General features: G+C 38.7%; 1 protein-coding gene and 1 long non-coding RNA gene across 17 annotated transcripts in view; both read left to right on the forward strand.

The window, feature by feature from the left end:
- FAM135B (family with sequence similarity 135 member B) overlaps nt 1–26,539 on the forward strand; it is a 203,376-nt gene that overhangs the window by 90,070 nt on the left and 86,767 nt on the right. The window lies entirely within an intron of this gene.
- On the forward strand, nt 15,278–16,592 carry LOC137468607 (uncharacterized). Its single transcript, XR_010996056.1, has 2 exons — nt 15,278–16,077; nt 16,196–16,592. It is a non-coding gene; the product is annotated as an uncharacterized lncRNA (long non-coding RNA).

Genomic DNA, 26,539 nt, shown 5'->3' on the forward strand with positions numbered 1-26,539 from the left:
AAAACACTTAATAACAAACAATAAAAAAGACAAACTACTCCTGTTCAGAATAAACTATGTTTTATATTTACTTTTTTTTTTACAAAATAGTATTTTCTTCTCCCTCATACATCTTCAGCCTCGAGAAAATATTGAAGATTCTTTCACCACTTCTAGAAACAATTCACGTAGACACACAGGCAGGGGAGAGGCGAGGCTGGCAGTGTAGTTACAGGATTAGCAGTTGACTTTCATGGTGCTAATGCAATCCAGACTGGGCTCTAATAGCTTTATAGGGCTAACATCAAGACAAGGGATATTTAAGCCATTAAGGCTTTAAACAATTTCTCCTTGGCTATCTTTGCAAGTACTTCCTAATTGATTTCATAGATCTGCAAGAGAGTATTATTTAATGTGACTGAATTTAAAGGTACACAGGCCATAATGTGGGTTTTTTTCATGCCACTGATCTCTCTCAGTTTGTGGATAGCTGGGATGGGGCTAATTAAATCGCTGTGCATGTTTCAAGAAGACACTCCTATTAAAATAGCATTACAACAAAACAAGGGTGATATAAAATAGTGAATAAACTCCTACCTCACCGGCAAGAATGACTGTAAAGCAAGTGAAATTCATGAGTTCAGTTTAAAGGAAGTATTTTTAATCTTTCCCTTATCAGGTTCATAGGATCTGTGAAAACTGAGAATATATTTTGGAAATGATTATGTAAATTCATAAAGTAAAATCTGTGAATTTATGCAGTAATAAAATATATAAAATATGTAAGTATACAAAATAAATAGGAGGCAGTATTTATCTTCCGATGCACATGGCTTTTTATTTTTATTAAATGTACAGGATTTACAATAAAACCATGGGAACTGACAGCATTAGCACTTCCCTCTAGATGTTTTCAGCAACAGAGGCAAAAACCCCATAGTTTGCAATAATTCAGCAGGGGGAAAGCTGAAGTCTGTGCTAGGCAGTCCCTTGGTGGTGACCAACCAAATGTGAGCAGAAAGAATTCCATGGCACAGGACTGACAGGTTGTGCAGGAAGCCTTGGTGACCTACCACATGGTCAAAAATTTATCCATATCTTGTGTACAATTTAGGAAGAGAGTGGGCTGTGTGGCTCAGTCAAATCACAGGAGAGCTGTGCTGGAGCCCAGGAGCCCCTGTGGTGTGGTCACTCATGTCCTCAGTACTGACCAGTAGCTTGTATTGACTCAGGGTGCATGGACAAGAAAATGCTCTGAACATAAATATATTCATAAAAACATACACATTTCATTCAAATTCCTAAGCATTTTTAGCAAGGTGTGTTTCCCTAAAGACAAGACAAGACTGGTGGCTGGGAACTTTTCACAGAATCATGAAATCATAAAATCTGAAAAAGACCTCCAAGATGGAGTCCAACCTTTGGGCCGAATACAGCCTTGCCCACTAAGCCATACAGTAGAGTGACACTTCTGCTTGTTTTCTGAACACTTCCAGGGATGGTGACTCCACCACTTCCCCAGGGAGCTTGTTCCAATGCTTACCCACTCTTTCAGGGAAGAAATTCTTTCCTTATATTCAACCTGAAACTCCCCTGACTCAACTTGAGGTAATTTCCCTTTGTCCTATCAAAAGTTGTCTGGAAGAAAGAGACTGACCCCCACCTCCTTTCAGGTTGTTGTAGAGAACAATAAGGTCTCCCCCGAGTCTTCTTTTCTCCAGACCAAACCACTCCAGTCCTTCATCTACTCCTCATAAGACTTACGTTCCAGATTGTGCTCCTCATTTTTGAGCAATGAGAAGGAGAGAGGGAACAAGGCTTTTTGTGCACAAGTTGTTGTCATGCAGATTTTATACCCCCATGAAATTCAACTTCCTGTCTTTTATAGATACCATGACTGAAGACTGCTTTGGGCTTGTGAAGAAATTATGCTCTCTGCTCATTCATGTACAGCTCATAACAGCACAAACTCCATTGCCTTCAGCACCCCTCCTACAGGGCTGAGTTAATGCAGACATAGCCTGAATTTAAATTCTAGAAATGCCTTTCTGAGTGGCTTTATGAGGCTTTGGCCTCTGGTGCTCTTCAGCAGCATGGCTTGTTAATGCCACCATGTGATGGTGTCTGCCTGCAGCAGACAGTGGGCTGAGCCCGTGGGACCCAAGCACGAACAGCTGGAGGAGCAGAGAAGGTGAAGATGCCATCTCACAGTTATAATTTCTATAATTACCTCCTTGGCTGAGTTGTCTTATGACCCACTAAGTGTCTACCATAAGATTTTAAGCTACTGTATAAATTTTGGGGCAAGGATTCATAGAAGTAGTGAACATAGAGTCATTCATGGATTTCCAGGCTACAGGCACAAACTGAAAAACTGCAGGAGCTTATCTAAAAAACATATATTTAAACCATCTTTTTTAGTTCATTCCTCCAAACACTGGGAGAAAGAGCATGATCAGAAATAGTTGGTATTAGCTCTTTATTCTTGATGTTCTGCACTGTATGAAAGAGGGGAAAAATGGAGACCAGAACAGTGCGGAAGACAAGTTAAAGAACATGGTATGCATAGGATAAATCTTGGCAGCATTATTGCCAACAGAGACTTGGAGGGTGAATTATAACATTGAAGTTCCCTGATAAACCCAATCTCAGAAAGAATATAAATTTCCATCTCTTCTGCAGTGTTTTGCAGTAGTCTACACACCACTTGAATGTTTTACCATTTTGAAACAGAATTATTCTTTTGTAGTGAAAGCTGCAATTGGCTTTTTTTGTAAGTTTTTCAACCCACTATGCCTCACTCCCATGTACTGCAACCAACAATACTCAATTGCTACCAGCTTGCCTACTTGTTTACCTTACAGGCTAGGGAAATTGTTTTGCTGGGTGAACATTATTTTGCATGGCATATAACTAAAGAAATTACTCAGAACTTTGATTTGTGTCCTGATCTCCTTTTTTCTCCACCCAGAAATACCACATTACCAATTGTCAGTACTCCAAATAGACAAATATGTTTGAAAACTTGACCTGAAAATGTAATTACAAGTAATACAAAGTATTTAAGAAAAATTATCACTGGCTATGCTAATCTTTATTAGATTGTAGAAGTCTTTTATCTAATTTTAGTCAATTAAATTGGGTTATTGTTTGAAGGTGCAGAGAGCCAAGGATAGCCAAGGAATGAGATCCTTTCTTCTATTTTTCTCATAAAAGGCATGGGGATATGATACAATATTTCTTCCAGACAAGTCAAGAAAAAAAGCAGCTGTGATTGCCATTACACATTGACTCTTTTTATTGGTGATGTAAAACTGTGTACCCACAATTTTATGCTTTTTCATAAAATGGAATGCCTGACTTTAGGTGACAAGAAGAAGCACGGTTTCAACTGTGGTATGCAAAGAAAAAAGAAAAAAAATGCAGGAGCATCAGAAAATTGTGGAATCATAGAATCACTTAGGTTAGAAAAGATCTCTTGTGTCCCACCATTACCTTAACACATTAAACTCCACCACCAACCCACGTCCCTATAACAAAGAACATTGCTGTAACCTCTGTCTGAACTATACGAGTTCATGATAATCCACACTAAATTCCTTTCCCTATAAATTAAATTATTTAATTAAGTCTGTGGCTACCCTTCACCTAAGACATAATTTGAAGGGTTATTTGCATTTCTGATATGCTCCATAATTAACTGTTTGTGCCTGTTTTTAATAAACAAGCAGTGATCTTAATCTCTTCTTTAATGTTTGACTATCTCAGAGCAATTCCCAGTGAAGAAATTCTGCTTTGATTATTAAAGAGAAACCTTTTCTTGTAAATGGCTTCTTAATGCAGTCAAAACAAACAGTTGCAGTTAGTTGCTCATTAGAGCAAGGAGAAACAGCACCATGACTTGTGGAACAGTATGAAATTGCAGTGATTAGTTTCAATAACTTTTTGAAAGGTAATTTCTTCCTCCATTAAGTGAAGATAAGGTTACTGTTTATGAAGTATGAAGAAAAGGGGTAGAAATTTATGCTTCAGCAAACAAATGGGTTTATTTTCAAAGCTTATTGAAAGTAATCTGAAAATAAATAGGGATTTTCTATATTAAAAAAAGCATACCTGATAAATACAAACTATATCCAGAGGGCACTTCACTGTGAAAGAAGGTGTTTTGGAGATGAGTTATCTTCAGCTGTGAGGCCATAAGAGATGAGCACATCCCTGGAAGCATTCAAGACCAGATTGGATGGGGCCCATGATCTAATGGCAGCTGTCCTTAACCATTGCAGGGGAGCTGGATTGAGATGATCTTTAAGGTTCCTTCCAACCCAAATCATTCTATGATTCTATGATCAGACATTTTAAGACTTGTTAATTCACAATCTAAAGAGAAGTAATTCCATGATATTCCAAGAGAAAAGGAGAAAGAAACAGAGAAAAAAATCATGAAAAGGAGCAAACAGAAGATCTTTCTGACTGACGTCATATTTCTGTGTGCATGTCTCAGTCATCTTCCAGTCAAGGCCTTTCATAAATGCCTCAAAGGATGGAAGCTGAAAAGTATTTGTGGCTACAAGAATTTCCATTCTAGACATTCAGCTAAGCTGGAAACTTTCAATTCCCCCCTCCAGAAGCTGGGTCAGATCACTCAGATGGAAATGGAGTAGGTCCCACAATACTGGAGATGCTGAACCGCATCCCAACCCAAAATTGAGACCTGGTCAGTGGAGAAAACCAAACCAGGAAGGGTCTGTAAGCACCAACACAGGCCACAAGTCTCTTCCCCTGGACAGTGAGTCTGAAACACAAAACTTCAACATCAGTGAAGGCCCGGCTTGGGACACAATCCAGCTGTTCATATGTAGAGCCAACACAGTATTTCTGGTGCCTGGGGCCAAGAGTGAACTTCACCTTTGGGGTTAAATCATCCATGCAGCTGTTTCAGACCTACCACTCCAGTGTGAGCTGGCCTTCAGGAACCTCTCTTCTCTTCCAGGTTGACATATATGCCTTTAATTTCCCCACACAGTGATTCTTCCTGCCTTCACTCTGATGTAAATTTCAGTCTTGAGATTCCTTTAAAATCCAGCACTGCTCTAAACATTTGCAAGTCACACCAGTTCAGTGGGCAAATTGCACCCAGACAACAGTTGTCTTGTTTTCTGCATTGATGAAAAGCTATGTGCTATTGTAATGTCCCATACTTTACTCAGAGATTTTTGCCACCTGAATTAATATTTGGAATAAATGTATGGAGTGGCAGCTATAGAGCTATATAAACACAGCGAATTAGTATTTGCTCACACAAGTTTCTGAAGAACAGAATTCTTTTCAGATATGAATTCTCAAACTAAACAAGGTTCTTAAGGAGCTAGCAATGAGTTTAGAAACAGAAATAAACACTACCACAAAAAAAAATTAGATTCTCTTCGTTTTAAAAAAGCATTAAGTACTTAAGAAAGAAAATTTTCTGCTGATCCTAAGCAGGTCAGTTATTCCATCATCTCAAATTTCAGCATGTCTGGGAAATGAACCTTGGTTTATAGAACAAATCAGTGATAAGAGACTGTATTTATATTAGGATCCTTCATACAAGGAAATTAATATGACATTTTGCTTTTTATCATCACTGAATCTATGCATGGGTAGAGAGGTAGCTTTATATAATTCTTTCCATGAAGCTAATTCAAAATGTCAAAAGGCAAGGTTAAGATAAAGGATTCCTCTCAGAAATGTGCAGCTTTAATCAAAAGTCACACTGAGGAAGAAGACATCCTGAACTTTTTGATCAAGCAATTTTAAAATTATGGTGTCTCCTTTAGAGATATAACATCTCCATTTTTTCTAAATATAAATATGCTAAACATAATATTTCAAAATTAAAACAAGTCTCTTCAAACATTTAAATATGAAAATGATTATACATTGAATGTGTTCATGCCTGAAAAATGTTGTATTTGCACTTTACAAGTAGGCTTATTTTAGCCCTGGAGGGTTTGCATCAGTGCTCCTCTGCCAAAGAATGTGTATTTTCAACCTTCAACAACTGGATTTTCAAACTTCCTTAAAACCAGATTTGCAACTCGGTAAATGAGGACAAATGTGGCATTTTAAACCCTGGTTTGTTGATTTCAGAGCTTAAATTTTCAGAAGTCATTACTTATCAGCATCAGTTTGGTCTTTATTTTTTGTTCAGTCTGGAATACTAAAGTTTCAATAGAAAGGTACTTGAAACTGGGATGTCAAAATGATAAACTAAATAACAAATCACAGCTTAAAGTCTGCAATAAGGTCCGATATTTCCTGTTCACTGAGTGCCAAAAAGGTGACAAAAATGGACAGCTTGCAACAAATTATGAAAATCTTGACAATCAACTGTTACAAACCAACATATACAATTTTTATCTATATCACAGGAGGAGAAAACCCCACAAAATGTACCCAGAATTCTATGCAGGAGACAACTCTGTTTTATTAACAAAGCTCCTTGAAGTCTGTCATCAGAGCCAAAACCAGGGTTTGTCCTAGTGGTTCATGGAGCTGTAATTCCTGTGAACTTCAAGTGCCTGGAATGTTGGTGCAGCAGTTTTAGTGATTAGATTGAAGAGCAAGTATATTGTCTTTCTGGAGATATGACAGATAAAACTGAAAGTTTGTCCTGCATCACTTGAAGTCAGTGTGAACTCGGAGCAGTATCATATGTAACTGGCAGCTCTAATAAGCTCAGATTTCCGTGAGGAAGGAAATATCAGAGGGACTATGACACACTGAACAGAGGTCTAGAAAACACTAGAAAATTCTGCAGAAGATGCTCCTGTGCTGGATTTATGTTAGCTAAGAAATAGGTAAGTAGCACAACTGAGTGTTTTTATAGAACCATTTAGTTTGGAGAAGACCCCTGAGATGACCCAAGTCCACCACGCAATCATGTCCCCCAGAGCCACCTTCAGACATCCTTGAAATACCTCCAGGGATGATGACTCAACCACCTCCCTGGGCAGCCTCCTCCAGTGCTTGACAACCCTTTCTGTGAAGAAATTTCTCCTAATATCCAATCTGAACATGCCCTGGCTAAACTTGAAGCCATTCCTTTTGTGCTATCACTTGTTACCTGGGAGAAAAGAGGAACTCCCACCTCGCTACTTCACACAATTGAGGTCCATGGATCCAGCCTGAAGAGATCCCTGTGTGCAGCCCTCCTACCCTCCATCAGACCAACACTCCTGTTCAGCCTGGTGTCATCTGCTCTTTTCTGCTGTCATCTTTCTGTTTTTCTAAAAGCGGCTTTTTACATATTTTAGTTAGTTAAATTCCTACAAGAAAGTGACAGGAATCTTTGTTGAAGGCTGTGAAGGCATGACCTTCTATGGATCTAAAATGCAGAGGAGAGTGAAGGACTATATGAAGGAGCATGCAGCATGTCTGGAGCCAGTTGTTAGAGGGGTTCTCCAGCAACAAAATCATTTAGCATGATTACATTCGCATTTATCGCCACCTCTTCATGTCTTACTTTCATATTTAGCAGGTAATTCTGCAATAAAGAATTTGCTACACAACCAAGGTGACAAAGTGTCAGCATCATCTGAAATGAAAGAATTTGGAGTCTCGTAGCAATTAAATTGTTATGGTTTCAGGAAGGAGCAATTGTATTTTTGTATGAGGACAACAAGTATTTTTAAGACCTTATTTAAAAAAAAAAAACCTCATGGATGGTGAATTATGTCCCAGTGTTCTGCTTGGGAAATCATCACAGATTACAGACCTTGCAGGAAGTGATGGTTCCTTGAGAATACAGGTGGTCAGGATTTCCTAGTGACTATGAGATGCAGGACATCTTAAAAATCAGGTTTTAAATATCCTGAGATCTATAGATGACAGTTAGATGTCAGTTTAAATAACAGTTGTTAAATAAGAAGTCAATATTCATTCATTACAACATATTTAGATATACTCTTAGCAGCTAGAGGTAATAATGGTTCTTCCCTGGGGAGGGTGTCTTGCATGATTTATAAATCAGCTTTCTAGCAAATCTTATTTCACCAAGCTTTCTATACCAGCAGGAAACATTGTCCTGTAATGATATGTTAGACTATATTCGAAGGGCAGGCAATAAATAATCTGTAACCTGAGCTGTGGCTGCAAGATGGAAGAAGCCTTGGAAATCTGTGGCTAAGGGTAAAAATAATCTTCTCTAAGTGCTGAAATCTGTGCTGTGGGTGTCTTTACCTAAGCTAATCAACCACTCTCCCTTTATAGCCAGAGGAGAGAAACAGGTAATTTGAGGGAGTAATTTAACATATCTATTTTAAGATGAGTTGAATCACACCTATTTCTGCCTGTTTACTATAAAAGAAGTTGCAGGAACTTTTGCAGAGAAAGACATTTTCATTGTGCTTGTAAAAGACTTGTCACAAAAAGGCTGTGATTGCAGCTTGTGCCTTCATGTATCTATGCAAATTAGATAAGTAATAATAAAAGGTAGGAAAGGTGACATATTCAACATAGAAAGAAGATTGTGCTCTTGTCTTTCTCAGCAAATAATCAAAGATGGCATCTTGATTCAGGATTTTAAATAATGTTCCTGAATATATTTTCAGGGTAAAAAAAAGAGCAAGGAGAAGACTCCAAAGTGAGAACAGTTGTCATATACTTTTCTTAGGAATGGTTTCTGGCAGTAATATTTAAAAAATCAACTGTATTATGGAAAAAAAAAAGAATTAACATTTTTCTTCTAATTTGGCACTGTAATTTATAAATTGAAAATAAAGTTGTGGAAGTGGTATAGTAGTTTGCTTATTTATATTTTGTAAGACTACAACTATGACTATATTTTCACCATAAACTTAATAAATGAACCAAAAATACCCTCAGAAATAGAAGCTGAGTTTGAATTTGGACAAACCAGGAATTTAATTAGAGGTTCAGCAAAGCATTCTGTGCTATTAACAGATCTCTAGGACATTACTCTGTGGTCAGTACCTCTGAAGTTCAACATTATGTACGAGATGTGACCATAAATTAGAAAACTTACAGAATTTTCTGTGGCTTTCAGTGTATATGTGGACCTTTTAGAAAGATTTGCTTAATTTACTATTGTAGGCAAGGAATGCTACTTGGTTTAATTTCCCATTGACATCACTGTCAGGGAGATCTCTGAAAAAGTCCTGCAGTCTTGATGTTAAAACAGGGAACACTCACAGCAGGAAAAACTGTGTCTTATCTGTAAAATGATGGCACTGCTTCAGAGATGCAAGTATTTATATAATTTAATAACCTTCCAAACATGTAAGATAAGCAAAAGGAATACAAATAGCTAGAGACATGCACTCTCTAGCAGCTGCCTCAAAGTATTCCATCTGAAGGAAAGCTATCTCCCAGGTAAGGCAATGATGTCACAAGAGGGGAAAGTTATGGATAATTTATGCAGGAATTTTATTGTCTCCAGAAAGGGACTTTTTTATTGCTAGTATGAAATGCTCTAAACCTAAGCCACAGAGCTTTAGCTGTGTGCAGAGCACAGCTCCAGTATGTGAATTGTGACATAACTTTGTAGAAGTATATTCTATATTAATTTTTAAAAGAGGCAGGTGCTTTAGGGTTATTGTTTTTGGGTTAGTTTTCTCATTATTTCAGTTTTTCTTTTTCTTTTCCATTTCCACTTCAGAGAAAGTATTGTCCTGCTTTCTGTGAATATCTTTATAGTGGAAACAACTGTAACACTCACTGCTTTTCTATCAGCTGTAATCAGAGACATATGATGTCCACTTATGCAGTTTTAATTAGTATTCATCTGCTTTTTCTTTTTCTCATTGCTAAAAGAAGCCAAAAAGTTCAGATACTATCAGTTAGAGAGGGCTTTTAGCCACATAATCTAGTGAAAGGTATTCATGTCCACAGCAGTGAGGTTGGAATTAGGTGAACTTCAAAGGTATCTTCCAACTCGAACCATCCTATGGGTCTATGATTTTACATATGAATTTCCATGATCAGACTGAACAAAAAATGTGGCTTTGAATGCAGCATTTTCAATTTTCCGTTTACAACTGCCTTATATACCCATTAAGTATGTGAAGAAATGTGTAAACAAGTTGGTCCATTTAGGCATACGCACTTTTGCTGGATTGAGGTTGCTTACATTCAAATTTGATGTTTAAATTGAATAGATGGGGTGTGTGTGATGGTATAAAACTGTGCTTAGATGCACTGGTCAGCCCTGGCATTGGACAATTTGTCCCAAGGGGAAAACCCCAGTTTTGCTTTAGAATTCATTGCCTGGGATCCACTTTCACAGAGAGCGAATCTGGTTGGAATGACAGCCTTGATCCTCTTGCTGCCTCAAGACCTGATCTTGCTCTCTCACTAAAAAAAAGATTGAGGGAATCTTTGGGAAGACAGTGGAACTACAACAAACTGGGCAAGAAGTTAGAGGGCTCAGTTGAGCAAAACATCAGGTTTGTGTAGCATACTGAGGAATAGAACGATTCAGGCTCTCTTAATCCTCTTTGCATTTTCTTTGAGCCTGCAGACGGTGCTGAAACTCAGCACTTGCTTTCCTACTGATTTCACACCCAGAAGTAATAACGGTATGCTTATATATTCACTTAACTACCCTTTTTGCCTTGGATTTCATACAAAATTTTCACCCCTTTCATGAATTAACAGCAAGTTGTATCCTGAGCAGGGATTTACAATTTCTATTGTCGTTGCACTTGCAGAAATTATGGGATATTGACTGATGTAAAGTCATGTGTAGTAAAATGCTGATTTATAACTCAAAACAAAAAGAATCCTGTTGGCTTAAATAGGTCCTGTTTATTTATTAGATAAACTGTTGCTTAAATAGCTTATCCTGTTTGATAGATTGGGGAAGAATGTTGGGAAAACCCATAGTCTCACCTTGATTTTAAATTGTGTAGCTGGTAGCATAAAAATGATGCACTAGGAAACAGGAACTAAGGAAGTTCAAAATTACATACTTGGCCTTTACAGACTGGTGGTAAAAGCTCACGTTCTACTGCAGATGATGTGAAACCTATTCTTCCCCTTCTGTATCTGTATGGAAAGTCATAATGAGTAGTAAAATTTGCTACCACAACCCCCTCCACTAGTAAGATCATAAAACTCCCTGAAATTACACGGTGTCCATTTAAATGTTCCCCCAGGGGCTGCATGTAAAGTGGGGAGTTCAGTGGAGTAGTCGACTCACAACAGCTTTCTGTGTCAGAGCAGAAAGTGATAAAATCAGTCTCCAGCAAACTCTGAGCCATAATTTTTTTTACTCTAGTATTGCAGGCTATAACTTTGAGAGATCCATTTTACAAGAGTATTTTATAATGCTGTGGATAATTTAGAAAGTATAGCATGACAAGAAAAGCGTGTAACTGAAGGATGGTACTCTATCTTCTGATTTTTCAGCCTAAAGGAATAATTGCACATTACCTAACATGTATCAGCTGTTAGTATCAAAAGCTAATATTCAAACAAACAGCAAGCAAACAAAGTTCATTAGAAAAAAAATGCAGGAGATAAACACATCCCTTAAGAGGAGGAATAATTCTTTCTTGTTGTGTTAGAAGAAACAGTCATGAAATTGTTACTCATATTTAGGTCCCCAAAAATTATTTCAGCATTTCTTGCTGTTACAAAAAAAAAACCTCAATTGAAAACATAGTGTAGAGAAGATCTCTGCATTACAGGCACTTCATTTGGTTAAAGAACACAAACAAAAAGGAGACTGTGGGTGGTACCCAGTGTATATGTCCAACAACCCACATCCAATGCCATCACTCAAGCCAGCGAATACCAGAAGCAGAAACCCAGGAAAGAATTTAAGAGAAACAAAATCCCTGGGTCTTTGTAGCACCGAGCTGCGTATCTGTATGGAATGTGATAGCTGGAGGAGTTGAGGACACAGGAGGATTTACTAGTCCTTAATTCCTATGATTGCTGAGCTCTTTTCTTCTGCTCTGATTTTGAGCAATCAGCTTCTCTCTGTTTTAATTTCCCCATATGTGTAATGGGGTTAATTGAAGCTGTATCATAAGGGTATTGTGAAACTTAATTACTTAATGTAAAGAGCTTTTATTTTTTTGGGATATGTGACAGTGCAGGAGAGTAGATAATTATTCATGGTTTTGAAACTTTTAATGGTTAGTTTACATTTTAGGGAATAAAACAGCAGATCTAAAGAGGGAAATGTTTGACCTACTATTTCTACTACATACTGTGTAATGAGTCGCAGTGATAACAGTAATCTGGGAGTCTACTAATGTAATTAAAACCACTGACTTTCTTCTAGGTGGGAGGTTTTTAAATGTGGCTGATGTCCTAAATGGAAGTATGCTGCAACTTCATCATAGCACATCCAAAATTAGGAGAATAATTCTGCTTGTGAACATAACTGAACTTGTACGCATTAACATGTCAGAATTTACTAGTATGTGTTTGGAAGATCTTCAGCAGTGAACAAACTTCTGCTTTTGACAGTCTGAATACAGCCAGAGGCTCTGGAGTTTCACCCGGTCTGCAGTCCTTCATGGCAAGAAATAAGGGACTGTGTGGTGAAGGTGTTAGCCCTCAGCCCTCCAAGTGTGGGTGACACAGTGAGGGAGGGAAAGTCGGGGGGGGGGCTAGGACTTTTTCAAAATATAAAACTAGTTCTTTTACCTGCCCACTAAAAGTATTTCCATTCTCCTGCACTGCAACATGGGAGACTCCTCTGAGAGAGTCTGGTGAGTGGTGGACACCTCTGGAGCCAGGTGCAAGAGATGAGTCCCATGCTGAGCACAGATGAAGGCAGAGCTCCTTTGGAGCTCAGGCTGACACCCCATGGGAGAAGGCTGCACCGTCTCACTTGCTCCAAGACCATCACATTTTGGTTGCACAATTTGGGAATATGAAACAGAGACCAGCTGAGATGAGTGTGCAGTCAAGGGCTGTTCAGAAGAAAGGAGTTTTAAAAGTCAAGCAGCAAAATCACTTCCTCCACCAGCTTAGTTGCATCCCTTCTGCACAGTACCTGAATAGCACAACATATGCAGCCAGATACTACTTTAGTGGAAATTTTTCTCTTTAATACCTTTTCCACCTTTGGGCTGCTCTCTGTCAGATGACACCTTCCTGTTTACTGGGCAATGCTCTTCAATTTTCTGGGAAACTTGACCTTAATGCCTGTCCTCTATAAAGGCGGATGCATATGTATGTCTTCAGAAGCAACAGGGCAAACCAATTAAAATGTGGGAGGAAAATCTATTTAAACAGCTTGGATACATTGATTTATGATATTTAGTATTTTTTTATTAACATCTATGAGGTCTTGCCACTTCTGTCTAACACTTTCCACCTGCACATCTCAGCATGTCTGGTTACTGTCAGTTAACTCAGCTTTGAGGACAAGTTCTTGTGAGGTAAACAGGAGCATTCATCTGTACAAAGCACAAAAAAAAATATTGAAAATCTTTAGCCTGGCTCTATCCTGATTTATTCTAATAAATAATATTAAAGGGACCTAATAAACACCTTCACTGAGCTAACTTACCTCCTGAGAGCCTGCACTTGTGCTAAATGTCTCTTTGTCATCACATTGCATCCTGTCATTTGCTCTGAGAGAAGTTTGCTGGCTGTTATCTTAGGAGGACTGGCACCATTCACACTTGTGCAATTATTGGTATCATGCCAAGTTTATTTCCCATAATTTTCACTCCAGAAAAACCCACACAATTATTGGGCACCAATAATGTGGTTTTGTCTGCAAGCCTTCTCAGGAGATGGAAAACTGTATAACCAGAGGTCAAGTTTTATCCAGGAAAATGATGGAAACTACTGAGTGAGGTCTCCCTGAGCCTCCTCTCTTCGCCTGAAGAGTGTAAGGTTTTTCCAACATTAATGGGGCTTTGGTGAAGGTCTCAGCAAGTTCAGCCAAGTTGTGCTGAGAGTACTTCCAGTCACGGAGACTAACATCACCCAGTAATTTCCTGGATTTGTCGATTTATGTCAGCCCATCTGTTATCTCTCATCTCACATTTCACCTGAAAGCCATTTATGAAGGTGAAAATCACTTGGCTTTAGGTTTGAGTTCTGCATATGTAGGCACATTTTCTACCATGCCCCTGATACATTTGAACCATCTCTCTGTCTGCTGGTCTTGGCATTGGATTCCCAATCTCAGGAGGAGGAATAGGAGTTTCTCACATGATCTTAGCAATAATTACAGACTTGGGTAGTCTTGGAGTCAGATTGAGTAGCCTAAGGTTGTAGTGCAAGTTTCCCTCCTAAGTAACCCTGGAAGGACTTCATTCCACAGGTCTGAAGGATGAATTTTACGTTACAGTGATTCCTGCTATTAGGACTTAATTTCTTGCCACTGATATTACAAAAAACCAAAAACATAACAAAATCAACAAAAAAAAACCAAAAAAACCAAACACAAACACACAAACAAAACAAAAAACCTAACAAAAAAAAACCAAATCAAATTTGTTGCTTGCCCTTCCTGTGACCAAAATGAGATAGATCCCATCCTAAAAATTTTGATCAAGGCTAGTGGGTGCAAACAAAGGGCAGTGCTGATATGAGGTGGATCTGGGGAACCTTATCAGTAGTTTCTGAGAAGTATGTGGAAGTCAGGATTTGAGTTTTCCCCATGTGACCTTCCCAAAAATATCAAGGGTTAATTCCCTCTGTCTTAGGCAGTGGAAAGTAGTGTAATAACTCCATTCAATCCCTAATAAAATAGTATTATATTTGTGGGAGATGAAAAATCTGTGGTACAAATGACACAGTAAGGATTTCTGTGTTACTAGCCATTATAAGATTTGATTGAAATTGCACTCATCAGAGTTTAAAGGCTCAAGGCTTAGGCTGGAAGACACTACAAAGGATCTCTGAGAGGATCCAAGGAACGTCTGTGTGGCTCTGTACCAGTGTTACACACAGGAAGCAAACACCGAGGTTTAGACTTCTGTAATGAATTTATCTTTTGTGCATTCGAAAGGCTAGGGGGGTTTAAAATTTTTTATTTTTTGTTATTGAATTGAGTTTTAGATTTTAATGAGACAAAATTAAACTTCAGAAATTTTTTTCTTTTGATTTCTAGTGATAGAAGTTTCTACAATACTAGGAAGGGAAGAGGAGAAAACCGAGTTCATACTGTTGCTGAACTATGAAATGTGATTTCTGTTTCCTACTGTCCAAGAGGCTTCCTCTTCAATATTAGGCACTTAGCTGCAGGTGTTCAATATCCCCCAAAGGTCTAATTTACATTGACATTAATTGAATACTCCTGAGGAAACGGGTCCAAGTCAAGCACTGCCTCAGTTTCCCAACTGTAAAAGAGATATGAACAGTAACTACAATTAGCATTGTGAGGGGCAAAGGTAGAAAATCCACACTGTAAGGATGTGGCAAAGGCCATAAAAATGTTCATATGATGGACTGCCTCTAAGCCATGCAAAAAAATTGGAGTCTTTCATGCTATGTCAAAGAGATTTAACATAGAATGTTGATCCCTGTTTACATTGACAGTGCCTGGTTTCGGCAGCTGTTAGCTGCAACAGGAAATTGAATGACTACACACAATGAAGGAAACTCTTTGAATATCATCTGGAAGTGGTGATATTCCACTTATTGCTGTCCTTTTGGGATAAAGAGGAAAGCCCATTTAAAATTTCCCTGTTTCATTTTTTTCTTTGTCTAGGTAAGCAGTTCCATTCCCAGAATGAAGCAAAAGGTTTTCAATGTTTTTCTACTTTTTAACTGTGAGCCAAGTGGAACCAATGGAAGTTATCAGGAGCTTCACCTTCATTTACATAATTGCTGTGTGGAATGGGAAATTGGCTTATGCAAGGAAGCTGAGACTCATTAGTGACAAGCATCTTTAGGAGAGGAAGGGCTCCCTCCATTACTGTTCAGCTGAAGGTTGTGGGGGTGTCTGAAGAGATACATGCCTGTTAGCCAGCCATTTAATGAAAACTCCAGTGAATTGAATGGAATTGAGTGTTTGCCTGTTTCTGTGAGGTCACTTGCCTGGTGACTGCAAACAAAATCTTGATGACTTGCACAGCAAAAGAAGATGCTGAATACACGTCTGGGGGAGTGTGGGAAGAAGTACTTTGTTTTCTTACAGGGTGATAACCATAGATTAAATAAGTGCTTTGTAGTCTGAGTTGTGATGTAGAATTTACTCATTGGTAAAAAGGATAAAACCTTCTCCTTGTTCTTCAAGGTTTTAGGTCCATTGGCAGCCTGGGGAAAAGGGGGAGTGTAGACCCATGAGGCAGCCAGCCCATTCCTGCACAGGAGTTTGATTGCATTCACTTACAGTTTTTGATTCAAATGGCTCCTCCAACATGAGGGACAGGGTAAAATAGTGTGTTGGTAGTGATTTTGTACAAATGCGAAATTATCAAATCCTGTTTTGCCAAAAAAGTTCAGGAAAGAGCAATGACTCTGTGGGGATTAGTCACAGCATACTTTATACTCCACAGAAAAGTTTATTCTCCACTGACCCAAACCTCACATTTGAGGCACTGATTTTGATATCACTCCCATCTTTGCCAATGTAATTCAGCACAGGCCAAAGGGACTTCAGAAACATTCTTGATTTAAAAGTTCATTAACTGCAGTTAAGTGAAAATATTAAGGATAAGTAACAGCTGTGGCTGGATGGGTTGATCAAAGTGTCTCCTCTTTTCCATCAGATCCTTGTTGCAAGCTTTGAGACAATCTGAGTGCAAGCCAGTCCTTAATATACAACTGCTGCTGAAAGAGAACATCATGAAGGGAAAAGCCATTCTCAGTTAGAAAGAATTCAGCCTTACAAAAGTCTTAGATAACTGCAGCAAGAAAGAAACACAGCTATTCTTCTAGGCAGTTTTTGTTTTTTCAGCTCTGCAGGCTTGAGTGGGAAACCAGCCCTTTTTGAGATATTTTTAGAGAATTCCCAGAAGTGTCCCAATGGCAAATGACTCAAGAGTGTTCTCAAGCAGGAAAGGCACAGCTGCACTGAAGAAAGAGTTACCATTCCAGCAAGAGTTCTTTTCAGAGGTGCTGACCCAGCTTTACATTAAATCTTCTTGAAACTGGTGCACTTGCAGTTCTTGCCTGATAGTGTTTTCTCAAAAAGACATTGAAGTCCATATTAAAGTATGAAAGGAAAGCAGTTGAATTTGAGTAATTTCAGCCAGAGAAATGTAGAAATGCAGAAAACTGCAACAAGATTAAAGAATCATTTACCAGGTGTTGATGTTAGTGTGCTTTAAATTATTCATCTGGTTGTAGAAATTAAGGTTCACTCAGCTGTTCAGCTGTAATTCTGGCTGATTTAGACACAGCTTCTGTACGATTCAATTTTGGAAAGAACCTTCTTGCCTTTATCCTATGCAGAACTTCAGCTGCAACTAAGAAAAATGAGAAAAAGTAGGTTTTTTAAAGAAAAAATAAGTAATTCTTTTTTCAATTTACTTAACCGGTGATTTTTCCAAAACTCCTGAGTTTCTAAAATCCATCTCTTCCTCCAAAAAGGTCTGCTGGCTGGATAATGCTTCAAAGAACTGGGAGACCTTGCCCAGATTTGGGTATAGAACCAAATAGTATGGGGTGATTCTGTGTGTGTTAATGATCCAGCTTTAGGAACATGGAGCCAGGATTTTAATCCAGTCACTTTTTTTTTTTTTTTTGTAATTTACTCAGAACCCCAGACCAAGTATCTGGTCAAGCTGGAACAGGAGTGTCTACTGTCAAGTTCAGTGCTGACGTCACTAGAACAGGGTTAGAATTTGGCCCATGGTTTTATGTTGTCCTCAAACCTGTATTTTTTAAGAAATACATTGAGGAGAGGCACAAAATCCTTTCAAAACACTGGTGTAATCATCTTATCTGACTCTGCATGTCTCATATTTGAAGTTATTTTGTTAAGAGGTTTCACAATAGCTCCCACTGTCACCTTACAGCTTTGATCATTGCTACAGGGCTGGCTCACAAATAGGTAGAGTCAATGGGATGGAAAATCTTGAAAAATCTGTCTGCAAAAAGTTTGTCCTTTTTTTTTTTTTTTTTTATTTCTGCATGAAATTTTCCCCTCAAGTCTTTTAATTCCCTTTATTAATTTTGAATAAGTACAAGCTAACTCTTAGTCTTTTCCCAGTGATTCATATCCATGGACTCTTACATGATTTCTCATAGCTCTCATTTTCAAGGACAGCCAACCTTGCATGGACACTGGCATGTAGCAAAGTGCCTTATTCAAAAGGCACTGTAATTCTTTTCAGCATCTTAGTATCTGTAGAACAAGCTTAACCTAAATCACTATTCGCTGGGTAATGGAAAACAACATCTTGGCTTTAGGCATTTGTAGAAGTATTGAAAGGAGAAGAGACATTGTTTTTGCTGGCTTTGAGTCTTCTTACCCTACTTTATATAGGTAGTTTCCTGATTAGTGCAATAATGGCTGTATGCCCTTGCAGCCAGGGGTGCCAAAGGTATCCTGGGGTGCATCAGGAAAAGTGTGGCCAGCAGGTCAAGGGAGATGATCCTGCCCCTCTACTCGGCCCTGGTGAGGCCACATCTGGAATACTGTGCCCAGTTCTGGTCTCCTCAGTTCCAGAAAGACGAAGGGCTACTGAAGAGGGTCCAACAGAGGCTGGATAGATGGTGAGGCGTCTGGAGCATCTTTCTTAGAGGAGCGACTGCAGGAGCTGGGCCTTTTTAGTGTGGAGAAGAGAAGACTCAATACAAACAAATATCTCCAAGGTCGGTGCCAAGAAGGTGGTTCTGGACTCTTCCGTGGTGCCCAGCAACAGGATGAGGAACAAAGGCCATAAATGAAAGCACAGGAAGTTCCACCTCACCCTGAGGAAGAACTTCATTACATGGAAGGTGGCAGAGCACTGGAACAGTCTGCCCAGGGAGGTCATGGAGTCTCTCTCGAGACACGTAAAACCCACTGGGATGTGTTCCTGTGCAACCTGCCTTGGCAGGGGAGTGGACTAGATCATCTCCACAGGTCCCTTCCAACCCCAACAATTCTGTGATCCTGGGATTCTGTGAATATTTTCTAGCTGGAATCTCCAGTATTTCTCTCAGACTTTCCTACCATCAAATTCTCTTAATTTAGTTATAACAGCAGAAATTATATTTTTTTCCAAAGTTATGTCACTTGAATATATACTATTCATAATATCATTCTTTGGGAAAGAGGTTAAAAGTTAGGAAGGGAGCTGTAAGCAGCTGCAACACAGTCTCTCCTGTTGTCTTCTGTGAACTTTGTAAGAAGTTATAATGCCTCCAGGAAATGGACTTCAATTCAAACCTTGCAAATCATGTCCTGAATATTGTCATCTTAAACTTGTCTCCACGGACTCCACTTGGAGTCATTAGTTTCAAAATTATTGGGAATGTTGATGGATAAATTTAGACAACGAAAAGTATGATTGTCACTAGGCGATAATATCTAAGGAAATATTGGCACAATTTATCCCGTGTGGGAGCCATAAAGGACTTACATCCCAGGCTCAGCAGTATTTCTCAGCCAAGGTAGATAGAACAGCTGAAAGCAGTGCGGTAAATATTGAAAAAATTCAGCTTTCCAAGTGCAAACCGGTTAAATGAGAGACAAAGCAAAGGAAAAGTTGGTGGGAAACTGAGGCACAGTGTTGCCTCATGATTTGCCTCAAGTCTCTCAAGAAGACAGCACAGGGATCCAGATCTCTCTGGAGATCCCAGTGCTTTGAGACCCCTTCCAACCCAAACCATTCTGTGAGTTCCTTCCCAGGTTTGCTGTTGTTTTTGAGGATTATCTTGAGCAGCTGACCATAACTTTGGCAAGATTACTGTCTATAGTGGCTGTAAGGCCCTTTTTGGCATCGTTTTTTCACTTGGGGAGATAAAGGCATTTACACTTTTGAGTACAGGTGAGGTTGTATGAGGTTTTTTGGATCAAGAGGATTTGGCCCATTTCAATTTCAAAGTCTTAGATGGGTTTTGTTGTGAAAAGCAGGTGGGGTTAGATGCAAGGGGCTTAATCTTATTGTGATTACTTCATTTAAGAGCTCAATGCAGAACTGGTATGTGTGCAGTTTATGCCAAATAAACCCCAGATTGCTCAGAAAGAAATAACAGATCCTTTTCTTGAGTGACCCTTAACTCAGACTGAAGGCAATGAATGGTCTTACAAGAAAACAATCCAAGGAAAGAGAGAAGCTAATGATACCTTTGTAACATCACAGGAAGGGAGAAAAGTAATGCACTTTAGTGAACCCAGAGAGAAACCCAAATGGCTCCTGCCTGACACGCCTTGACAAAGAAGGATTGGACTCTTGCTGATTTATATCCATGTGATACAGATGAAGCCTGAGGATTTCAACTGAGATGAGGTACATAGCAAAAAAAAAAAAAAAAAAAAAACAAACCCAAAAAAACCCCAAAACCCAACAAAAAAACCCCAAAAAACAAAAATAAAAAAAAACACAACCAAAACCACCCAAAAACAGCAACAACAAACAAAACCTGGAGCAGCAGCGCTTGAGCAGAGCTTGATGGAGTCTCATTGGGAAAGCAAATAAATAGGAAAAAAACTTAATGTATTTTTGTGCTGAGCTGTATAGACAACAATTAAATCACTAATCAGGCAAGAGTTGGCTGACCTAGGAAAGAAGCAATCTCATGTCTCAGCTGGATGGGAAGTTTAAAAATATCTGCTCAAAGGAGTATTTAAAGGATACAAAACAAACATAAGAATATTTTGGGTTTCAGTTAAGTTTATGGCTTATGGAAACAGTTCCTGTGGCAAATTAGCAATATGCTTTACATACTTAGAAGCTACTTCATAATGATATTGGCTTTATTTTTAACAGAAATTTTTTCCCACTAAAAAGAAACAGAATTTATTTTTGTGTGCATGTTTGTTAGTATTTAGAAGAATTTTTTATTCCTTTAGCCTCTTTAGAAAGCAGATAAAATTGTAGAGTTCTGCTTGACTATCTAAGTGACACCTGTCTGCTGCAAGGGTTTTGATGACACTTGTGTTGAAAACATGAGGCCTTGACACATTATCTTGACCTGGGGATTTGTAGAGTTCTTCCACCTTTTTATGGGCAAGTAAGGATTGGATGTGTTTCTACTTTTTCTCCTATTATATATAAATATCAAATCTAGCGATCAGAATCAGAGACCACCTGAGCAGTAGGATCAGTCTGAGCAAGGGATCTGTACAGGTCCAGTGGCATCTGGAGGAAAAACTTAATGTAGAGGCAATCTGCAATCCTTTTGCAGATCTGGGCGTGATAAACCCACCCTGAACATCACAATGTACACTGAACTCGCAGGCTGCGGAATAAAAGACCCTCAGCTGCAGCAGCAGCAGCAGCTACAGCTGAGATATCAGGTTTCTTGTATCTCTATCTTGTATCAGGTTTCTTCTTATCTCTAATTCCTCTCAAGATTAATCATAGAAAAATGTGAAATACCTCATTACTAGTATTGTACACAGAGATAAAAAATCTGTAGGACCTTGAAGCCTTTTTTGTATATTTACTTTCATGATCCAGAGTTGGTGGTTTATTCCAGTGAAAGTCTGAAGTCCTTCTGAATCCTCAGGATTTTTATTTTAGAATGGAATATTAGGAACTACATCCTACCTCTGAAAAATTAGATTTTTTTCTCATATTTTTTATTAGACTGTCACAAAATATTTTACATGTTGAATTAAAAGTAATTTACCCTCTGGGTAAAGTGCAACTCGCCAAAGTGCTCAAGATAAAAGTTTGGTAAATGTACAATTTCCATCCATCACCTTCTTGAACACAGGAGGCATTAAAATAGCGCTTAAGGAAGCATTTAGTTCCCAATCTATATCATTGATGGAGGATTTCAAAGTGTTACAGATACATCAGGGAAATCTTTATTTTCCAGTTTGACTTAAGGTCTGGGATTTTAACTCGGGACCTTTCTTTTTGAATCCATAGCTGTTGTGGTGATGAGAGGGTGCCAGATATGCTGTGAGACAGTAAGGGAATAACCAGTGGATTAATGCAATATCTATGCTTGTCTGTAAAATACACACAGTCACACTTTTATATATGTATTTCAACTCTTACATTTCTGGACCTCTAAACATTTGGGGTTTCCCAGCTGCCAAAGCATTATGTGAACTGTGGTGAGAAAAGTGGAAGAGAACCTTCCCATTGGTAGCCAGAGGAAAAGACTAGTTGAAATGAAATTCTCAAAGTGATTTCTTTCTTCTTTGTGCACCCCTCATTTACATGGGGAGGTCTTGGTGGTTATAATGAGAAATAACTCTCTACCTGATGGGTAGAATCAATTTAAACCATATTATTTTAATTTCTCTTTTATTTTCTTTTCTTTTTTTACTCTTAATTTTGCTAGAATAGTTCTAAACTTCCTCGAAGGTCAGTACAACAGTGTGAAATTGCCAGAGTCTTGTGATGCTGAAAGAGCTATTTAGTATTTGGGGTTTTCAAAAGGCACTTCAACTGTTCATTTGCCGTATTTAGGACTGGATTATTTTTTATCCTTCAGGCTTTTTTTTGTCTTTTCATATTACACAGCAAAGCAGAATAATGTTGACACTGGAGACAGTTATAAAACATTTGCATGAATGGTACAAATTGACATTTATACAAATGGACATTTATACAAATGCTCATTGGACGTGAAAGTGAAGTCTTGTCTTTTTTTGAGCTCATTAGGAGATATATTGTTCTCTAAATAGGCTGGAATCTCTCTTCCAGAATTTAATTTTAGTATTGGATCTATCTTTGCTCCAGTTCTTCAATGCTAAAAGCACTGATTTTGTGACGAAGTTGTTTTTTTCCTCTCTTTCACTCACTACAGCAGCACAGGGGCGGTGAAGGAAAACTCAAATCACCAAGAGCTCTGCTCCAGAATGTGTCAGTGGGTATTTATCAGACACAGTCATTTTCTGTCCCAAAGTCACCCCACCTAATGTACTTGGTAGGAGCTGTACTTTAGCTCTTACTACTTCCACAGCTTTTAATGAATTTCTCCCATGTGTTAACACGGACATGAGTGTGACAGCTTTAACTGCTGTGCACCTAAGTCCAGAAAACCAGAGAAAGGCAACTCTCTCAGAACTGGTTTGGAAGAATTTTTATCAAGGAGAAATTAAAATTCCAGTTGAAATTTGCAACAGTTACCACTATTTGATTAGTATTGGTGGACACCTATAATTAGCTCTTATTCAAGAAGGCATATGGCTCCAACAGATGGTAAAGGAAAAAAGAAAGTTAGATAAACAGGGATATTTGCAAAAGGTTTTCTGATATCCTTTGCTTACATTTTTCAGCACAGTCCTTGCTTAGGTTCTGGAAAAATGGCCTAATCTTCATGTGAGGAATACTTGTCATAATTTTCTCTAAAGATAGCAAAATAGAATGGCCTGCAAGTATTTAAGAATTCTGACAATAATAGAAGATTTGAGGGGTCAAGGAAACTTAGAAACTTTTTTTTTTTTTTTGGTAGGGGTTCTGAGCAAGAGCTAGATCTACTTGTGAGGTTAGTGGGAATTTCAGATGGTAAAAACCAAGGAATAGGACAGCATATGTATGGATGGGTGAGAGAGATGGTCATCCAAGAGAGAGGTTTGGGTTATGTTTATGGCAGTACCAACCAGGATGCTGTGAGTTGCAGAGATCACTCAGATTACAGGTAGGTTGATTTCAACTAGTCCAGACTGAGATTTTAAATGCTTTGGGGAGGCCTCATTGCAGCATTCCAGTACTTAAATAGAGAGAGAGAGACTTTTTACACAAATAGGGATAGGACAAGGGCAACAGTTTTAATCGAAAAGAGGAGAGATTTGGATTAGATGTTAGGAAGAAATGCTTTCCTGTGAGGGTGGTGAGGCCCTGGCACAGGCTGCACAGAGAAGCTGTGGATGTCCCATCCCTGGAGATGTTCAAGTCCATGGTGGATGGGGCTTGGAGCAGCCTGGTCTAGTGGAAGCTGCCCCTGCCCATGGCAGGGGATTGGAGCTAGAGGATCTTTAAAATCTCTTCCAACCCAGACCATTGTGTGATTCTGTGATTATTTTATTAATGGGTTCTTCAATTCTTTCCTGCCAAGCTCAGGATTAAATAGCAAGATGGTGTTTCTTGTTCAGACTCAGATGTTAGTTCTTATCTATGTTACAGTCTCACAAGCTGTGAGTTCTACAGTACTTTGCTCTAACTAGGTACAAAATGGCCATATATTTCTCTTTACAAGGTCTTTTAAAGATAAACTGTCCAATTAAGAAATTACACCTAATTTTTTTTTTTTTTTTTTTACTTTTAACCCAATAACTAATCACCCGTCCCCCCAAATGTGGACTTTTCTGTCCAATTACAAAATACCACCAAACCCGTGAAGAAGAAGATGAAGGACCAGCCACAGCCCTAAAACCTCCATCTTAGCTCTATATATATTACTATATTCTAAAACCTTAAACTCTAAGTTACCTACCATGTGGTATTACACACTTCTATTCAAACTACACACCCATCACCCCAGTTCTCACTCAGTTTTGGAAGCCTTCTCCATGGTCTCAGGTCAAATGCAGTGTTCTCTTGGGGGTCAGTGCCTGGCAGCCCAGAAAGTCTGAAATTCTCAGCATCCAGGGTTCCAACATTTTATGATACTCTCTCCACCTGTTCATTGCCATCCTCCTTGTTCACCCCTGTTTGACTGACTCTGCAATTGCTTCCAAGTGGCTCCAGGGCGAGGTCATGTGGCTGGGTTCAAACTGCCTTCTGGTGGGATTTTCCGACAGCCGGCTTTCCACAGCGGCAAATCCGGAGAGATCACATGAACCGCTGACACCACATGGCTGTGTGGGCAGCAACATAAGGTTTGTGGGTAGGAAAGTTTAAAAACGTTCACAGCTCATTCTCAAGTGAGTGCCTTGCAGTGCCCTCCTTCTGTCTGTGCACGAGTGACCTGGGAGAATGAACACATCTGCCTCTGAGATTTTCCTATGTGGAAACACAAGTATGATATGCTTCTTCTGGCCATGAATTAGGCTGAAATACAAATGTTTAAGTGTACACTAGTATTTATAAAGAAGCATTTACAGTAAAGCTCTCTCTATAGCTGCAGTACCTTGATTTTCCGACATTATTGAAGAGCATCTCTTTCATTAAAGCAAAACTTAGCAGAATCCTGCTTTTCCGTTTATCTGAGTAGCAGCATAATGATACTGCTTTTCCCAGATAGCAAGAGAGATTCAAGAAGTTGCCAGCATTTGAGTAATTATCTAATTTCCAGTGCTATAGTCATAAAGACATTAAAGAGGCTAGACCTAAAGTTAGATCTGTTTTCCATATGGATTTTTCCTGACTGTTTAAGCACTCCCTATTTATTTTAGACCTCTGACACAGTGCTCATGAAACTGTAGAGAGCTAATTCTAGAGAAAGCTGGTTGTCCTTCTCAAAGGCATAGAGTTGTAATTTTATATTTAGAACAATAATCAAAAAATTCCTTTCTTTGTTCTCTGCCTTGCATTGGGGATAGGAAGCAATGTAATGTTTTCAGCAGCAGCATGTAAGGACTGAATTATCACAATTCCTCCTTCCTCACTTTGAAAAAGTATTAATTAATAATACTTTTATGGGCTGCAGAATAGAGGACAGAATTCAGGTAAATCCTGTCTCTGCTCTTCCTTTGCTAAACTCAGAAGTTAAACTGTACTAAACAAAAAATGTACAGAGGGATATAAATGTGTTGTTTTCCCCTGAAATTCTCAGCCTTCTGTAGCCAAGACCTACAGGATTAAAAGAAAAGTTGTGTAGGATATAATTTGCTGTGCAGGAGGTTTTAATGTGTTTCCACTGGAGAAACAAATTTTTCATGTTTCATTTAGGTCTCACAGTCCTTGTTGTGTGTAGAAATCTAACATTATTAAAAGTTATTCTTAGTGTGATTGTAACTTTAAAATAAACCAAAGAACCAACTCCAAGGTTTTTTTCATGCTTCTAGTGCCTTTTGGAAGCAGAGCTAGAAAGTAATGTGAGATGAGGTAATGAAGGATTTTTAACTTTCCTTTTCTTACCTCTCCAAAACAAACTCACTCATGGCTTTCAAGGTATCCTCCTGTCAGAGGAACATTCCCTCATGCACTGGTTCTTTGATAAGAGATGTGCCACAAGGAATCTATGTTTTAAATCCTTGAAAAAATATATATGAACAGATCTCAATCACTTCTCAAAGATTAATACTGCTGGGCAGATCTGGGTTTGCATACTGGGGTGCTTACCATCCTTGGAAATGTTGTTGGTTGACATTGATTCCAGTTTTCTTTGGCAGGTAGAGACATCATGAGGAAGCACAATCAAAAATGTAATTATGGAAAGATTCCAGCTGATGAGCTTGGAGCACTCCAGTCACTGACATAGCAGACACAATGCAGAGGGCACAAGGACCAGCCAGTCCTATGGCTTTGCAAACAGCAAGGGCTCATGTGACTCTGGTGGCTCTGGGGAAATAATTTATCTCAAGTTTCATCAAGACGTTGCCATTTCAGAGTCTCTCCTTGGCAGAAATCAGAAGTTGAGA

The sequence above is a fragment of the Anomalospiza imberbis genome, chromosome 1 (assembly GCF_031753505.1).
Source record: "Anomalospiza imberbis isolate Cuckoo-Finch-1a 21T00152 chromosome 1, ASM3175350v1, whole genome shotgun sequence".
Classification (NCBI taxonomy): domain Eukaryota; kingdom Metazoa; phylum Chordata; class Aves; order Passeriformes; family Viduidae; genus Anomalospiza; species Anomalospiza imberbis.